The sequence below is a fragment of the Tenrec ecaudatus genome, chromosome 2, assembly GCF_050624435.1.
Source record: "Tenrec ecaudatus isolate mTenEca1 chromosome 2, mTenEca1.hap1, whole genome shotgun sequence".
NCBI lineage: Eukaryota > Metazoa > Chordata > Mammalia > Afrosoricida > Tenrecidae > Tenrec > Tenrec ecaudatus.
The window spans coordinates 257,936,471-257,951,601 of record NC_134531.1 but is presented as its reverse complement, the minus strand read 5'-3'; positions in this window follow the sequence as shown (position 1 = coordinate 257,951,601).

The window sequence follows — 15,131 nt, the reverse complement described above, 5'->3', positions numbered from 1 at the left end:
GGCATGCATAAATAGACTTCCCAATTCCCTAGGTTAAGCTACCTAACAAAACCACAAGCCATAGGAGATTTTCTGAGACCTGTGAGGAGCCCGTCTCTCTTCTTCACCTTCTTGTTGAAGAACCACACTCAGAGAGCTGGAGAAGTCACATGGAGACCAGCACCAGTGTGAGATGCATCTACTAGCACTGGATCCGCAAGACTTTCCACCCACTGGCCAGTGATCTTCCTGCATTTGGCATCATTGCATGCGTTGTGTGAGTCCAAAGAGGAATTTATGAACCAGTAATGGATATATAGCCTAATATTGAACTTATGGACTTGATCTGATCTGGACATGGATGTTTGCTCGATATACAATTACTCTTTGATATAAAGCCCTCTATTACTCATATATGAATGTTAATCAATGTTTTCCATTCAACCTGGTCTAACACTTCATGTATTAGGCTAGGTTGACTAGAGAAACAAATCCAGTGACACTCATATATGTGTAAGAGAGAGTTTTATATCAAGAAGTAATTATATATTAAGCAAACATCTCAGCCCAGTCTAGATCAAGTCCATAAGTCCGTTAGTAGTCCATAAGTCCCTATTCAGACTCAAGCCATCACAAACAATGGTATCGACCACAGGAATATCCCCAGCCAATAGGTGTAAAGTGTTGTGGATCCAACGGGGATGGATGCATCCCTAGGTATCTGGCAAGTCTCAGAATGGCTTGCCTTACCTCCAAATGAGGTCTTCAAGCTGTGACCCGATTGACAGGCTAAACTCCATTCATATCTTCTTACAGGTGGCCTATTGGCACAAAAAAACCCTAACCATCACACTTCTTAATATGATTGAGCACAATTGACTTGTGTGAGATGTTAATTATGCCAATACAACTATTAAAAAAAACCAGTACCACCAATAAAAAAAGTACTGTACCTGCAGTGTTTACTGAATTCCATAGATGTTTGAGAAACGCTATGACATGATGCAATATGTTTTAAGGACAGCTTCTCTGACGTAGTTTGCCATGAAGACTTGGATCAAGGAGGAATTGAAATGAAGAACACGTGTGGAGAGGGTGGTGATGATGTTCCAGTGCAATCACCTGAGGCTCACGCTGGGCTGGGAATAGATTTCAGTCAAGTACAAAGAATCATTACCATCCCTTACGCGTAGAACACACTCACTTACAGGGATGAAATGCAGGAGTCTATTACCTAAAATGATGTAAGGAAATGGAAGCATGGAGTTAAATATTTTTTTCAAGAATTTTAGGAAATAAAAGTTTATGTAGAAATGTACTATATACCAGCAGTCAAGTAATAAGCAACAATAAAACAAAAAGCCCACACAAACATATGCTTAAATAGTTGATTCTGAAATATCTTTACACCATGATCTTTAAACTTTTAAAACTAGATATGCTAAGATGTGTTTAATATTTTTACAGATAATTGTAAGTGGAAGTTTCAGTATATTTTCAAACTCAAGAGTACCTCCCAGAGACTTTTTTAAAAGTTAAAGGAAAGAAAAATATACAGGAAGATTAATTTTCTCATGAAAAGAGTATTATGCTGATGTTGAAAAATAGTTCTCCATATTTTGTGGGGGAGAGGCATGGACTGTCTTTAAAAAAAAAATCTTTTCAGGTATATTTGAACAGAAAACAGCCTACAAGATACAGTGTCTTCCTCTGAAGCAAGGTTCAGGGAGAATTTCATCTATCTATCTATCTATCTATCTATCTATCTATCTATCTATCTATCTATCATCTATCTATCTATCTATCTATCTTTCTATCTATCATGTTTTGTAAGCATAGTGCTTTTTTCCTGGAATGCAACCCACTGTGTGCACTTCTCGGCATCTATCTGGTCCTTTTGATGTAGCACTGTGTGAACTGGGGCTCACAGACCCAGTGCAAATGCTGACTCTCTTGCTTCTACCTTTGCTGTAATAGATTTGTCCTTTGTACCTTATCAGGAGTCTTAAGACTTTTACCTGCATCCATGAACTTAAAACAGGCTAATTTATAAATGGTATGATCTCAATTGCTCCATGGTCTTGACACCCAGATAAACCTGTGCACAAATGCACTAGGAGCCATGTAAAGGATATTCAGGGCAGGATTGCTTGTGACATCTAAAACCTAGAGCCAGTTCAAATACTAGCATCAGCTCAATAAACACATTGTATGCATTTATACATTGAACTTCTACACAGTAATAAAAATTAAACTAAAATTCTTTGCAGCAGTGTGTATAAACATGTAAGCATAGTGTTGAAAAAATAATTATGGTACAAAATAATCCATTTTGATTGAAGTTGGACAAAACAACTGTTTTTGGAGATGAATATGCTGATGATTTCAGAGTAAAGGAAAGGGAGATATGAGAACAGATGTCTATTAGGGAGTATCCCTAGTGGGGAGGAAGGGGATAGTTGTTGTCAGGCACCATGGGGCCTTGTGCACCACAGAACAAAACACTGTCTTGTCCTGCGCCATCCTCACAATTGTTCTTATGCATAAGCCTACTGGTGTAGCCACGATGTCGATCCATCTCCGTGAGGGGTTTCCTCCTCTCATTTGCTGCCCCTCTGTACTACCAAACATGATGTTCTTATTCAGGGACTAGTCTCTCCTGAAAATATGTCCAAGGTTTGTAAGCTGGAGTGTCACTATCCTTGTCTCTAAGAAGGACTCTAGCCATGCTTCTAAGACAGATCAGTTAGTTAGGAAGATCAGCGTGGCAGGTGTCTTCCCAGGGTCAGCAACGCTTTTGAATTTGACATGGGTGGTGGTTACATGGGTGTTTGCTTACTATTTATATATATATATACGCGAGGATGGAAAGACGTCCTCTTCTGCACTTTGGACAGACTATGAGATGAGACCTGTTCTCCAGTCCCCAGAGAAGGACATCATGCTTGGTGAAGTGGAGGGGCAGTGCAAAGGAGGAAGCCACTCAACAAGATGGATTGACACAGTGGCTGCAAGAACGGGCCCAGGTAATAGTGAGGACGGTTCAGGATCGTGCAGGGTTTCATTCTGTCCTGCATAGGGTCGCTACAGGTTCTGACGGATGCGATGGCACCTAACAACACAAACAACTGTGCATTTATGATTCAAATGATCTTTGTAGGAGGTTAAAATTCACTTAAATAAAATTGCTGACGCTATTGTTCTTGGGATGCTACAATTACAACACTGAAGAATCTAAAGAGAAAAGGGAAACGTAAAGATGAATTCCTTATAGCCATTAACCTTTGACCTTTAAACGTTATCTCTAGAAGGTGCCTTGAAAAATGTTACTTTGATAACTATGCAAGTAGGTTAAGATGGAACTTGATGTTTCTTTTGAGACTTATCCTTGGATGTTTTTCATGGTCTCTCATTTTAAAATTCAGTACAATGAATAAAGGTGATATTAACTATTCTCAAGAATAAACCAGAAAGATTGGCCTGTAAGCATCCTTTGTTTATCAATTCTTTGAGGAAAATATGGATTCTAAAAAAGTCAGTATTTGGAATTATCAATGCTATCTGCTGCTTGCTATGCTTTGAAAGAACATAAACACGATCTTTTTATAAGATGTGTGCAGTGGTCAAGAAACGCTTTATTTTTCTTCTCCCTTGTGTTCATTCCTGTGTATTAACTATTAATATTGCTTTGATCTGCTAATGTATGCAACTCTAATGCATAATGTATCTTTTTTGCTGAGCACAACACTCCTTTCTATTACATAGAAGACAACACAGGATATGTACTCTTCTCAAACTTTAATATCTATCAAAGGAAAAAAAAAGTTTCCCCTGACTTGTTAAGATTTGAAAAATAAAAGTAATAATGTTGGGGTGACTTAGTGATGCTGTATAATGAGTGAATGAAGCCATAGAGCTTTATTTTTTGACGCAATTTTGATACCTTTCATTTTTGGAGGGTGAAATGATACAGAAAGGTTGCCGGTCAATAAGGAAGGCACTCTAGGGATGAGGCAGTGAATGTTTAGGTAAAAGGAGGGACTAGCACACAGCCACGGAAGTAACAGCAGAGCTACGATTCAAACACGAACTAATAGCTCCTTTTGGTTGCAGGTGCTCGATTTGTCTTTGAAAAACATGTTCACTGAAGTTGAATTTGCAACTTTTAAGTTTTGTCCTCAATTCCGGTCCCTGGATAGGGTGGGTAAGAAGGAGAGAGAAGAATGAGACATCTTCGGAGGCCTGAGGGCTGAATTTTCATTAGCATAAATGTAAGCGAGCAGGACAACAGAGGACTTAGCAGCAGATGGCTGATAAGATCCCCTCTTGCTCAATATATTCAGAAAGGGAATAAATTTTTAATACCCCATATTAGTAATCTCCTAATACATAAGTAATCTCCTTGCTATCTTTTTCAATAAGAACAGATGCCACTGATGAAATAAAAAAATAAAAAGGAAGCCAGCCTGATGTGATAGGAAGGGCCTGTCCACCTTGTCTGGATTTTTTGGTCTGAAGTTAACTGACATGTTCTTAAAGGACATTCAAGATTCCTTAGGTCATCAGGGTGTGGATAGTGAATGGATTGCACTGAAACTGGGAAAATGCTGGACTGGAAGAGAAAGCCATTGAAATCTGACTCTTGGCTTTCTTGCTAACAAATGAAGTGATAAAAATAAATCATGAACTGTCTTGGGCTCACTTTATTCATTTGTCTGTAAACAAATAAACAAACAAATCAGGAGTTTGATGATTTATGAGATACTTTTAGCTAACTCTGTGTTTCTCAGGCACTGTGAATACCATTTATTATCTTCAACTTGAATCTAAGTAAAAAGAGAATAATTATGCATTTAATCCAATGATTTGAATAGTATTATTCATTAATGCCCCAAGATCAGTAACCTGTCATTTTGTTGTATACAATTTATGCAGCCTTCCGTCTGTCTTTGTCAGTCCGAAGTGAAGCACTAAGGAGCCCTTGTTAGTGCTGTGGGTGTGGGGCTGGGCTGCTAAGGGTAAGGTCTAGGTTCAAGCTCACTAGCTACTCTGCAGGAGATAGATACGCCCTTCACTACCACAAAGATGTAAACCGTAGTCTCAGAAATCCGACATAATGTCGCTGTGCGTTAGAATTGCCACTGGGGATGGGGAGTGGGTTTATAAGTACTTATAAGTAGCCCTGGTGGAGCAGTGGGTTGAGCGTTGGATGGATAACCAAAGGTCAGTGGGTCAAACCCACCAGCTGCACTACTGGAGAAAGATGAAGCATTTTATTTTGTTTCTTTAAAGATTTACAACCTGGCGATCAATTCTACTCTGTCCTATAGGGCAGTGGGTTGGGTTTGGGTATTTTGGTATATAAAGCACATTACAAATAATATTTTATTTAATTCCTACAATACCTCGACGAAGAAAGTATTATTACATAATTTTATCATTTATGAAATTAAGCTTTGAAAATTTAAATAACTTGAACAAGGTCTAGGAGATGTTCTTGAGTGGTGAGCCATAATTTAAATGGGCTCTGGATTACTATGGAGGTTGTGTTCTTAACCACGGCAGCTGAATTCATCTTGATAATACAAGATCATCAGGGGAACAGGAGCCACAAAAGAAGGGTCAGAAGGGGCTACACCCCTTTTTTACTTATATTACCTTTGAAATAATTTTTTTAAAAGGACATTGTAAAAAGTTCTGATGAACTATTATCATTGTTCACACTGAAAGGAATTCTGTGATAGCCATTAGCTAGGTAAATGCATGTATCTGTCCTTAGACATTATAGTCTGCCTCTGAACTCCATTTTAGAATATAGAAAATTAGTTGGACATATGGTTGTTATTAAATATCATCTAGTCTGTTTTAGACTCATGCAATTAATTCTACATGTTTAACAGGATGGAACATTGCCTGGTCTTGTGCTATCCTCCCAATCAGTGCTATATTTGACCCCATTATTACAGAAACGTGTCACTCCCTGACCCTTTAACTTACCAAGTATGATGCTCTTCCCAGATTGATCTCTCTTGACCATGTGTGCAAAGTCTGTGAGATGAAGCCCTCTCGTCTAAGCAGTATTCTGGGTCTCCTTCCCAAACAGAGTGGCTTGCTCTTCTGGCACCCGTTTAAGGTTCTTTGCTGGCACCGCAATTCACAAGCATCAGCTCTTCTCCAGTCGACCTTCTTCATTGTCCAGCTTTCCCATGCAGAGGAGGGGATCAAAAATACCACGATTGCGGTGACGCTCACCTTAGTCCTCAATGCGACATCTTCACTTGGTAATTCTTTAAAAAAAAAAAAAGTTGCTTGCACCAGAGTTGTCCAACATGATATGTTGTTTGATTTCATGACTACTGCTTCCATAGGTGATGTTGGTGGGCCAATAAAATGACATCCTCAGCAATTTCAATATTTTATTGATTTATCATGATTATGCTTATGTATCCAGTCCCGGGACCTTTATTTCTCTTTGCATTGAGTTTTTAATCCATGTTGAAGGCTGTAGTATTTGATCTTCATCTGTAAGTCCCTCAAGTCCTTTTTACTTTCATGCAAGGTTGCCTCTTCTGTGCTTTCAGGCTGCTAAGTCTTGCCATGTTCTTAATATAAGGCATCTTTTTTGATGATCTGCTCAGCATATAGATTGATTAAGCACGTGGAAAGGATATGAACCTGAGACACAGCTTTCCTGATTCCAAACATGCGGAATCTCTGTTCTATTCGAACAACTGCCTCTTGGTCTAGGTTTAAGTGTCCTGTCAGTTGTCCAAGTAACGTTCTTCCAAATTTCGTGCCAGAGATAAGGGAGCACTTCTGGATTATTTGCAGCCATTTGTGTAAACAGCTCAATGAGTATTTTATTTCTTCTTAAATTCTGTCTTAATCAATGTCTTCAGTGGAGCTTGGACTCTTCCTTCACTACCTTCTTTATCATATACTATTTACTGCAATTATTGAATCTCAGCCAATTCTGCTCGGCACAGGGACTGTATTTTTTCTATATTCTTTTGAAGCTTCCTGCACCGCTCAATATTCTACCCCAAACCCTTTCCTACCACAGCTTGAGACATGGATTTTTACATACATTCTTTCTGCGTGAGAAATGCTGAGTATGTGTTCTTTCTGTGTGGTTTTCTAAATCCAAGTCTTTGCAACTTTCATTATGATGTCTTCTCGAGCCACCCTTCCAAGTCTTTGTTCAGCTCTTAGACGTCATCATTTCTTTCATTTACTTTACCTACTCTACACCCAGGAGCAATTTTCAGAGGCTCTTCTGACAATCATTTTGGTCTTTTGCTTCTTTCTTATCCTTATAATATCCTTTTTGAAATCCGTATGTACGATGTTCTTGGCGTGAACATGATAGTCCCCACAGATTTGGTAAATTTATAAGGTTTTTTCTCTTCTCTCTCCTCCTCACAAACTTTTAATAATAATTACATAAAAAATAATTTGGACTATATGTCGTGGAAATTCCCCAACTCTTTCAAGAGTGTCCCAAACTACCCTTTGCTACCTCTGAATAATCCCTGACATCGGAATAAGAAATCCCTACCTAGAGCTCTGCCGATCTTAACCAGGAGCTTCCCTGCGCTGCAAGGAATTCTTTCCACATGGACTCCCTGGCATAAGATCACTGTGTTAGTCAGGGTTGACTAGAGAAACAATTCCATAGGTATGTGTGTAATAGAGAACCGTATATTAAAGAGTAATTACATATGTATATTTATAAATCATTTTATTGGGAGCTTGTACATCTCTTATCACATTCCATCCATCCATCCATCCATCCATCCATCCATCCATCCATCCATCTATCCATTGTGTCAAGCACATTTGTACATTTGTGGTCATCATCATTCTCAAAATATTTTCTTTCTACTTGAGCCCTTGGTATCAGCTCCTCATTTTCCCCTCCCTCCTCCACTCTCCCCTCCCTCACAAACCCTTAATAATTTATAAATTATTTTTTCATGTCTTACACTGTCCGATGTCAATGTCACCCTTCATCCACTTTTGTTGCCTGTCCCCAAGGGAGGGGTTAAGTGTAGATCACTGTGATTGGTCCCCCCCCCTACCTCCATCTTTCCCTTACCACCCTGGTATCACTGCTCTCATTGTTGGTCCTAAGGGGTTTATCAGTCCTGGGTTCCCTGTGTTTCCAGGTCCTCCCTGTACCAGTGTACATCCTCAGGTCTAGCTGGATTTGTAAGGTAGAATTGGGATCATGATAGTGGGTGGGGGGAAGAAGCATTAAAGAACTAGAGGGAAGTTGTATGTTTCATTGGAGCTATACTGCATCTTGACAGGCTCATCTCCTCCCCACAACCCATCTGTAAGGGGATGTTTCATTACCTACAAGATGGGGTTTGGGTCCTCAATCTGCACTCCCCCTCACGCACAATGATAGGATTTTTTTGTTCTTTGATGCCTGCTACCTGGTCTTATTGACACCTCGTGATCACACAGGTGTGCTTCTTCCATGTGGGCTTTGTTGCTTCTCAGCTAGATGGCCGCTTGTTTACCTTCAAGCCTTTAAGACCCCCGATACTATATCTTTTAATAGCCAGGCACCATCAGCTTTCTTCACCACATTTGCGTATGTACCCCCTTTGACTTAAGTAATCGTGTTGGGTTAGTGAGCATCATGGAATGCCAGTTTAATAGAACAAAATGTTCTTGCATGGAGGGAGTACTAGAGTGGATGGCCAATGTCCTTCTGCTACCTTAATACTAAACCTATAAATATATGTACATAGATATATTTCTCCATCATCATATATGAATATATTTATATATGTACATGCATGTAGTTAGACCTATATAAATGCCCTTTGCCTCCTAGTTCTTTCCTCTATTTCCCTTTACTTTCCTCTGTCCCACTATCATGTTCAGCCTTCATTTGGGTTTTAGTAATTCATCTCGGTTACATTGCCCTTGATCTAGCCCTACCAGGCCTCCTACACCCTCCTTGTCATAGATTTTGGATCACTTGTTTTTCCCTTGTCCCTGGGTTTGTTAAGACCCTTTTCCTTTCCCCCACCTCCCCTTCTCCCTTGTCCTCCCAGAAAGGTCAGCCCCATTGTTTTCTCCTCTAGATTGTTTATCCCACCTATCTTATCTAGATAGACCTGCAGAGGTAATAATATGCACACAAAAAACAAGACAGAGCAAAACAAAGCAACAAAAGAAAGCAAAACAACAACACAACAAAAAGAAAAAAAAAGAAAAGTCTGTAAATAGGTCAAGGTCTATTTGCTGACCTTTAGGAGTAGGAGTGCTCTCCAGTGGAGTCTGATGGGAGCCACCCCTGCCCTCAAAGTCTATTTTTGGTATTGCCTGGGGGCTTCGTTGCTCTGCTACCCTTGTGCTTGGTGTGGTGGGGTCAGTTTGGGTGCATTTCCCGCACAGTGTTCCCTGTAGGGCTATGGGTTAGTGAGGGATGTCGTGTCTCATAGTGTGACTGGCCCTATGGCCCTCTCTGTGGATTGGCAGGAATATATGAGCAGGAATATTGTCCTCAAGGCTTGATGGGCCAGGATATGTTCCACCCTCTCTTCCTCCCACTTCATTTGCTACTGTGTGCTCTGATCTGACATGTCCCTCTCCCTGAGCTGTAGCTTCAGTGCTGTCCTCTGAAGTGGATTCTGCAGGGAGGGGGGAACGTCCATGTAGTTGGGGATGAGGCTTGCCCCTCAGACCTCTCCATTGGTTCCCTGCTGGTTTGTTACATTCACGTCTTGGAGCACTGGGTTGAAGTCTGGTCCCTCTCTCCCTGTGGAGATATAAACAATACCCTCCCCTTGGGTAAGTTAGTGCCCTGTTCACCCGCTATCCATGTCATTTTTTCCTCCCTCCCTCCCTTTTTAGTTGGCTACATATGTATCCCTGGATTTGGTCTGGTCCCTGCCTTACTACCTGGACCTTACCCCAGGAACATTTGTATGCAGTAGCTTTTTCCCTATGTCGCTTTTGCATTCTTAAGCTTACTTCAGGAGAAAAAGTAATTGTATATTAGGAAAACATCCCAATCTGGTCTAGATCAAGTTCATAATTCCAATATTAACCCACATGTCGATACTAGTCCATAAATTCCTCTTTAGATTCATGCAGCCATGCAGTGATGCTGAATGTAGGAAAATCGCAGACCAATGGGTAGAAAGTCTTGTGGATCCAGTGGTCATAGAAGCATCTTAATGCTGATGTGGGTCTTCACGTGGCTCCTCCAGCTCCAGGGCTTTGGCTCCATCAGTATAGCCCCATCTGGCTTGTCATCAGTAATGTCTCACAGCAAGGTGCAAGCAATAGCTCACCTACAGCGAGCTATTTATTTCTATAGTGCCCCCAAATGAGGTTATGAAGCTGTGACCTGATGGACAGGCCAACTTCCACCCCTTTCAGTATTAATAGTCTCAAGTTGACACCAGATATTGTAACTACCAAAATCTCCAAGCCCATAGTAAAAGGAAATCTTCTTAGAAAAGTAAACCCCTAATCATAGTGGAAGTCAGTTTTCAAAAAGAGGTACCTGACAATTTGCTCAAGCTGTGAACTGTTGTATTAAATACCAATTAGCACACCATATGAACTGTGGAGGTGAGGCTCTGTTCGGCACTCCTCTCATTTCTAATTACTGCCTTAAAAAAGTGAGTAGTCAATGAACAATGTTCTTTTTTTTTTTTCACACAGCACACAGATCTGACCAGAATGCTATGCAATACCTGATAGATATGCACCTGATAAGATTTTTGGGCACAACACTAAAATTTTCCTTGGAAGGCAATTTGTGTTTATTCTAACTCTCAAATGAACATAGAGATACTAGGGTACTACACCATAGAACAGAGACACAGTGAGTTTAACATGGACAGATTTCAAAGGACAGTTTCCCAATCTTCTATTGTAGCAAGTATAATAGCATAAAAAACCCAATACGATTCTTCCTTAGATATTCCAGAAGCCTCTGAAACTTCTTCTAAAACTTTTGAGTCATGTACATCCCTGGGGATGTCTTATATTAACTAGGTATAAAATATGCATCAGGTAACTAAATTTTAACTTTTGTATAGGAAAATTTAGAAATAATCCAATTAGCTATTGTAGAATTTGTGTCTATAAAAATAAATTTAGCACTGAGGTACCTTAATTTTTAAAAGAGCAATAAAAGTGTGGAAGCCATTGCATATGGAATCTGCTCCTACAACAATAGAAGGACAAACCCACAATGTGTCGAGGAGTATAGAATGTTTTCTTTCTTTTCGAAGACAAACATTATAGCTCATTCAGAACACTCGTGAATCATTAAGTTTCACAATCAAAAGAAAGGAATGTGAGCCCACCCACCTTATTTAACTGGCCAATAGATGGTGCTCTGATCTTGACGCTGGTGGAGGGCTAATGATGTAGTAAAGGGGATCACCCATAATTGAGCACCCACTGTGCATTAGTCTTGTATTAGGTTTCTTTCCCCCGGGTGTAAGACCACTGCATGGAAAATAAAAGCTTCAGTATTTTCCTTCAGTATAGTGTTTTAGTTTATATCATTGTATAATAAATCTCCCTAGAGCTTAATGTCTTGCAGCAACAATGATTTATTCTCTCTCTCTCTCTCTCTCTCTCTCTCTCTCTCTCTCTCTCTCTGTCTCTGTCTCTCTCTCCCCTTTCTCCTTTTTGGTTGGCTGGTGGTTCCTCTGTTGATCTCATGTGGCTCCTTGCAGTGAGAGAGTCTGCTGGGCCAGAGGTGTCAGATGGCCCAGCTTACATACCTGGCAGTTGGTTCTGGCTGTTTTCTGAGACAGTTATGTTCATCTTCGCACAGGCTAGACATGCAACCCAACATGGTTTGCTGGGATCATAGGTCTAGGTGGGTGAATCCAGAGCCTTTGACCCCTGTTGATGCCTGTATAGAGTTATGAGTCATGTCATGCCACCAGGCCACCATGTGTTAGACAGAGAATGTCTAAGGTCAGCCCAGACTCAAGAAGTAGGGAAATAGAATCTGTAGCCTCCTTTAGGAACATCACTAAAGAATCATGGAATTGTAATTTTTAAAAAGGACTGTGGTGTTATCATAAGACAAAGTGCCCATCGAGCCAGCGAGGTCATTGTAATGGTGGAAAAGAAAGGGTTTTAGGAATGTGTTATCCATCAAATGCACTTGCATGAATATCTTCCCTCTTTTTAAAGTTATTTCCCGATGCTTGGTTTTCTAGTTTTGTGGGACTCTGTGAACTTCTCATGAGTGTTTCCCCAGAAGGTAGATGAAGGTAATGGAATGAGATGAAATGAAGTGAAAGCATGACACTGGCGAGGCAGTCTGCGAGAGCGTCGGGATTTGAGAGTATGTATATGATTAGGCAAATGACCCTTGCTATGGAAGTGTCCGGTGACTATTAAAATGCAGTTTAGAAGTTACTGGTCTTTTTGGTTAATTTATGAATCGTTCCATTGATTATGAATTGTTCCATTGATATGAATTGTTCCATTGATTATGAATCGTTCCATTGATTATGAATTGTTCCATTGATTATGAATCGTTCCATTGATTATTTGCCAAGCCTTTTAGTGCATCTTTACATGCTATAAAACTCAGAAACTTTAGTGTTTAATTTCTATTTTATAGGTGAGAAAAACAAGACCCAGGGAAGACTAGTGGATCTTTGGGCAGGCATTTGGGAAAGCTGGCCTGCTAGGTTCAAACACAGCATCCTTTCCTTTCTGAGCCATAGACCCCTGATTTTCTAGGAGATTACAATGTGTCCACACAAACTATATTTTACAGCAGCGGTTCTCAACCTGGAGGTTGAACGACCCTTTCACAGGGGTCGTCTGATTCATAACAGGAGCAAAATGACAGTGATGAAATAGCAACGAAAACAATTTTATGGTTGGGAGTCACTACAACATGAGGAATTGTAAGAAAGGGTCGTGGCATTAGGAAGGTTGCGAACCACTGGTTTACAGGCACCTGTGCATAGCTCATAAAAGACAGTTGGCTAACGAAATGTGGCTGGATCTTGCTCCATAGGAATTGTGGAAATGTTTTAAACATTTGATGGCCACTGGCATGTCTGTTGCCTGGAACAAGAGCACGATGAGCGGAGCTCTCTGTCATCAAGTAAGCATGAGAACAATCACCACACCATCTCGATGGTGCTGCAGACCCTGGGGAGAAGCCTGGGCTCCCGAAGGTACTGGCATCCGCAGTCCATTAGCGCTTATGCAAGATGAAAATAAAACCCCTACCTTGCTCAAGCCGGCTTATTATTATTATTTTCTTATGAAAGAATTTGCATGTAATTCCATTAAAAACATCAAAACAAGACCACCAAACAAGCCTCCATGCCCCCCCAAGAAACCTACCCTGAATTTTACACTGCTGTATACTTTTATTTAAAAGTAACATTCATAAAGTGAGAGTCATAAGAGTTATAAAGTAACATCCCATTTCAAAGAATGTATAAAGAACCTCCACTCTCTAGTCAGCAGAATTGCAAAGCACCTTATTGTCCTGAGATGTCCAACTTCTTTGGTCCTCATTCTCTGCAAATCCTGCTTTACAATGTCTGTCAACTTGACTGGGCTATGATTCTCCGGGGTTTGGTAATTGTGTGGTGATGCCATCTCTCCCCATGATATGTCCAATCCCTGATCTAAGGGTCGGGATTCGAGTGGATTCAACATCTCTACTCACTTTACAGTATGGATCAGATGTAAGAAGGTGGTTCCCATAAAATGTGGCTTAGGACACCTCCTCTCTACAAGAGATTAAAAGAGACAGGGACAAGCAGAGATCAGAGACCGACTACTACTAAGAAGGGCAAGGTGGGGGTAGAGTGTATCCTTTGGACATGGGGGGTTTACAGTGGGAATCTCTTAGAATCAGAAGACACACAGAGAGGAAGCCTTCCCTTAAGTAGACACTTTGAATTCAGACTTCTACCCTCTACAATCATGAGAAAATAAATTTGTTTGTTAAGGTCATCTACTTGTAGTACTTTTGTTATAGCACCACTAATAACTAAGAAGATACCTGAGGTTGTTGCCTTGTCCTCCAATTTCACTGACTCTCTTGCTTCAGAAGGAGTGTTTGACTTCGGCCTCTGTGAATGGGAGGCCTTGCCTTTTCCTGTAATTTATGCCCTCACATCATAGGTCGGTGCACCTTCATTTTTCAGCTGCACAAGAATGACATGGAGTGTGTGCACATTTTGATGTACATTAAAAAAATTCAAGAGTTTTTAAATCAATTGTTTTGTGGTGATATGCAGGAATTTCCATTTCCAACAAAAGTTGGAACCACGGACTGACAAGAGAATCAGCAAATCTGTTCTGGAAGAAGCACAGCCAGAATGCTGTTTAGAGGCAAGGATGGGGAGACATCATCTCATGTACTTTAGACACGCTTTCAGGAGAGACCAGTCCTGGAGCAGTACGTCCTGCTTGGTAAAGTAGAGGGGCAGTGAAAAAGAGGAAGACCTATGGCAAGATGGATTGACACAGTGGCTACAACAATGGGCTCAAACCTGGGAATAATTGTGAGGATGGCATGGGACAGGGCAGTGTTTGATTTTGTTGTACATAGGGTGCTTATGAGTCAGAGTTGACTTGAGGGCACCCAAGAACATGACATGTGTGATCCAGCATTTGCCTCTCTCCTTAGAGAGACCCATGCAAACTTCCCATGCTGCCCATCCTGCCTTGTGACTCAACTTTCAATGTGCAGGAAGGAGAAATGCATTTTGGTGCTTCACATTTGTAGATTGCCGTAAACAAGATGAAGACCTTATTTTCCTCTCACATAAGCCTAAATATTCTAGGGATGATGATCTCTGATATTCAGCACAGTAAAGCAGGGTGCTAGGGCTTATTCTTTTGCTTATTAGAGACATTTTCTTGTGGGTATTAAATTAGTACTAATTGGTGTGGTTGGCACAGATTGCACCAGATGGATAGGTAAGTCTCCTGCATTCGCAGAGTTCCAAGTTGCCTTTCGTCTCAATTATTAAGGAATAATTTTATTTTGCAGAACTTTTACAGAGAATTGGCAATACCTTTTCTCAAAGGACATAGTCTAAAACTCCGAACAATCAAAATTTTAATAAAGTTTGAAAATGTTGCCAATATTTTTACCGAAGCCGCAAAATGAT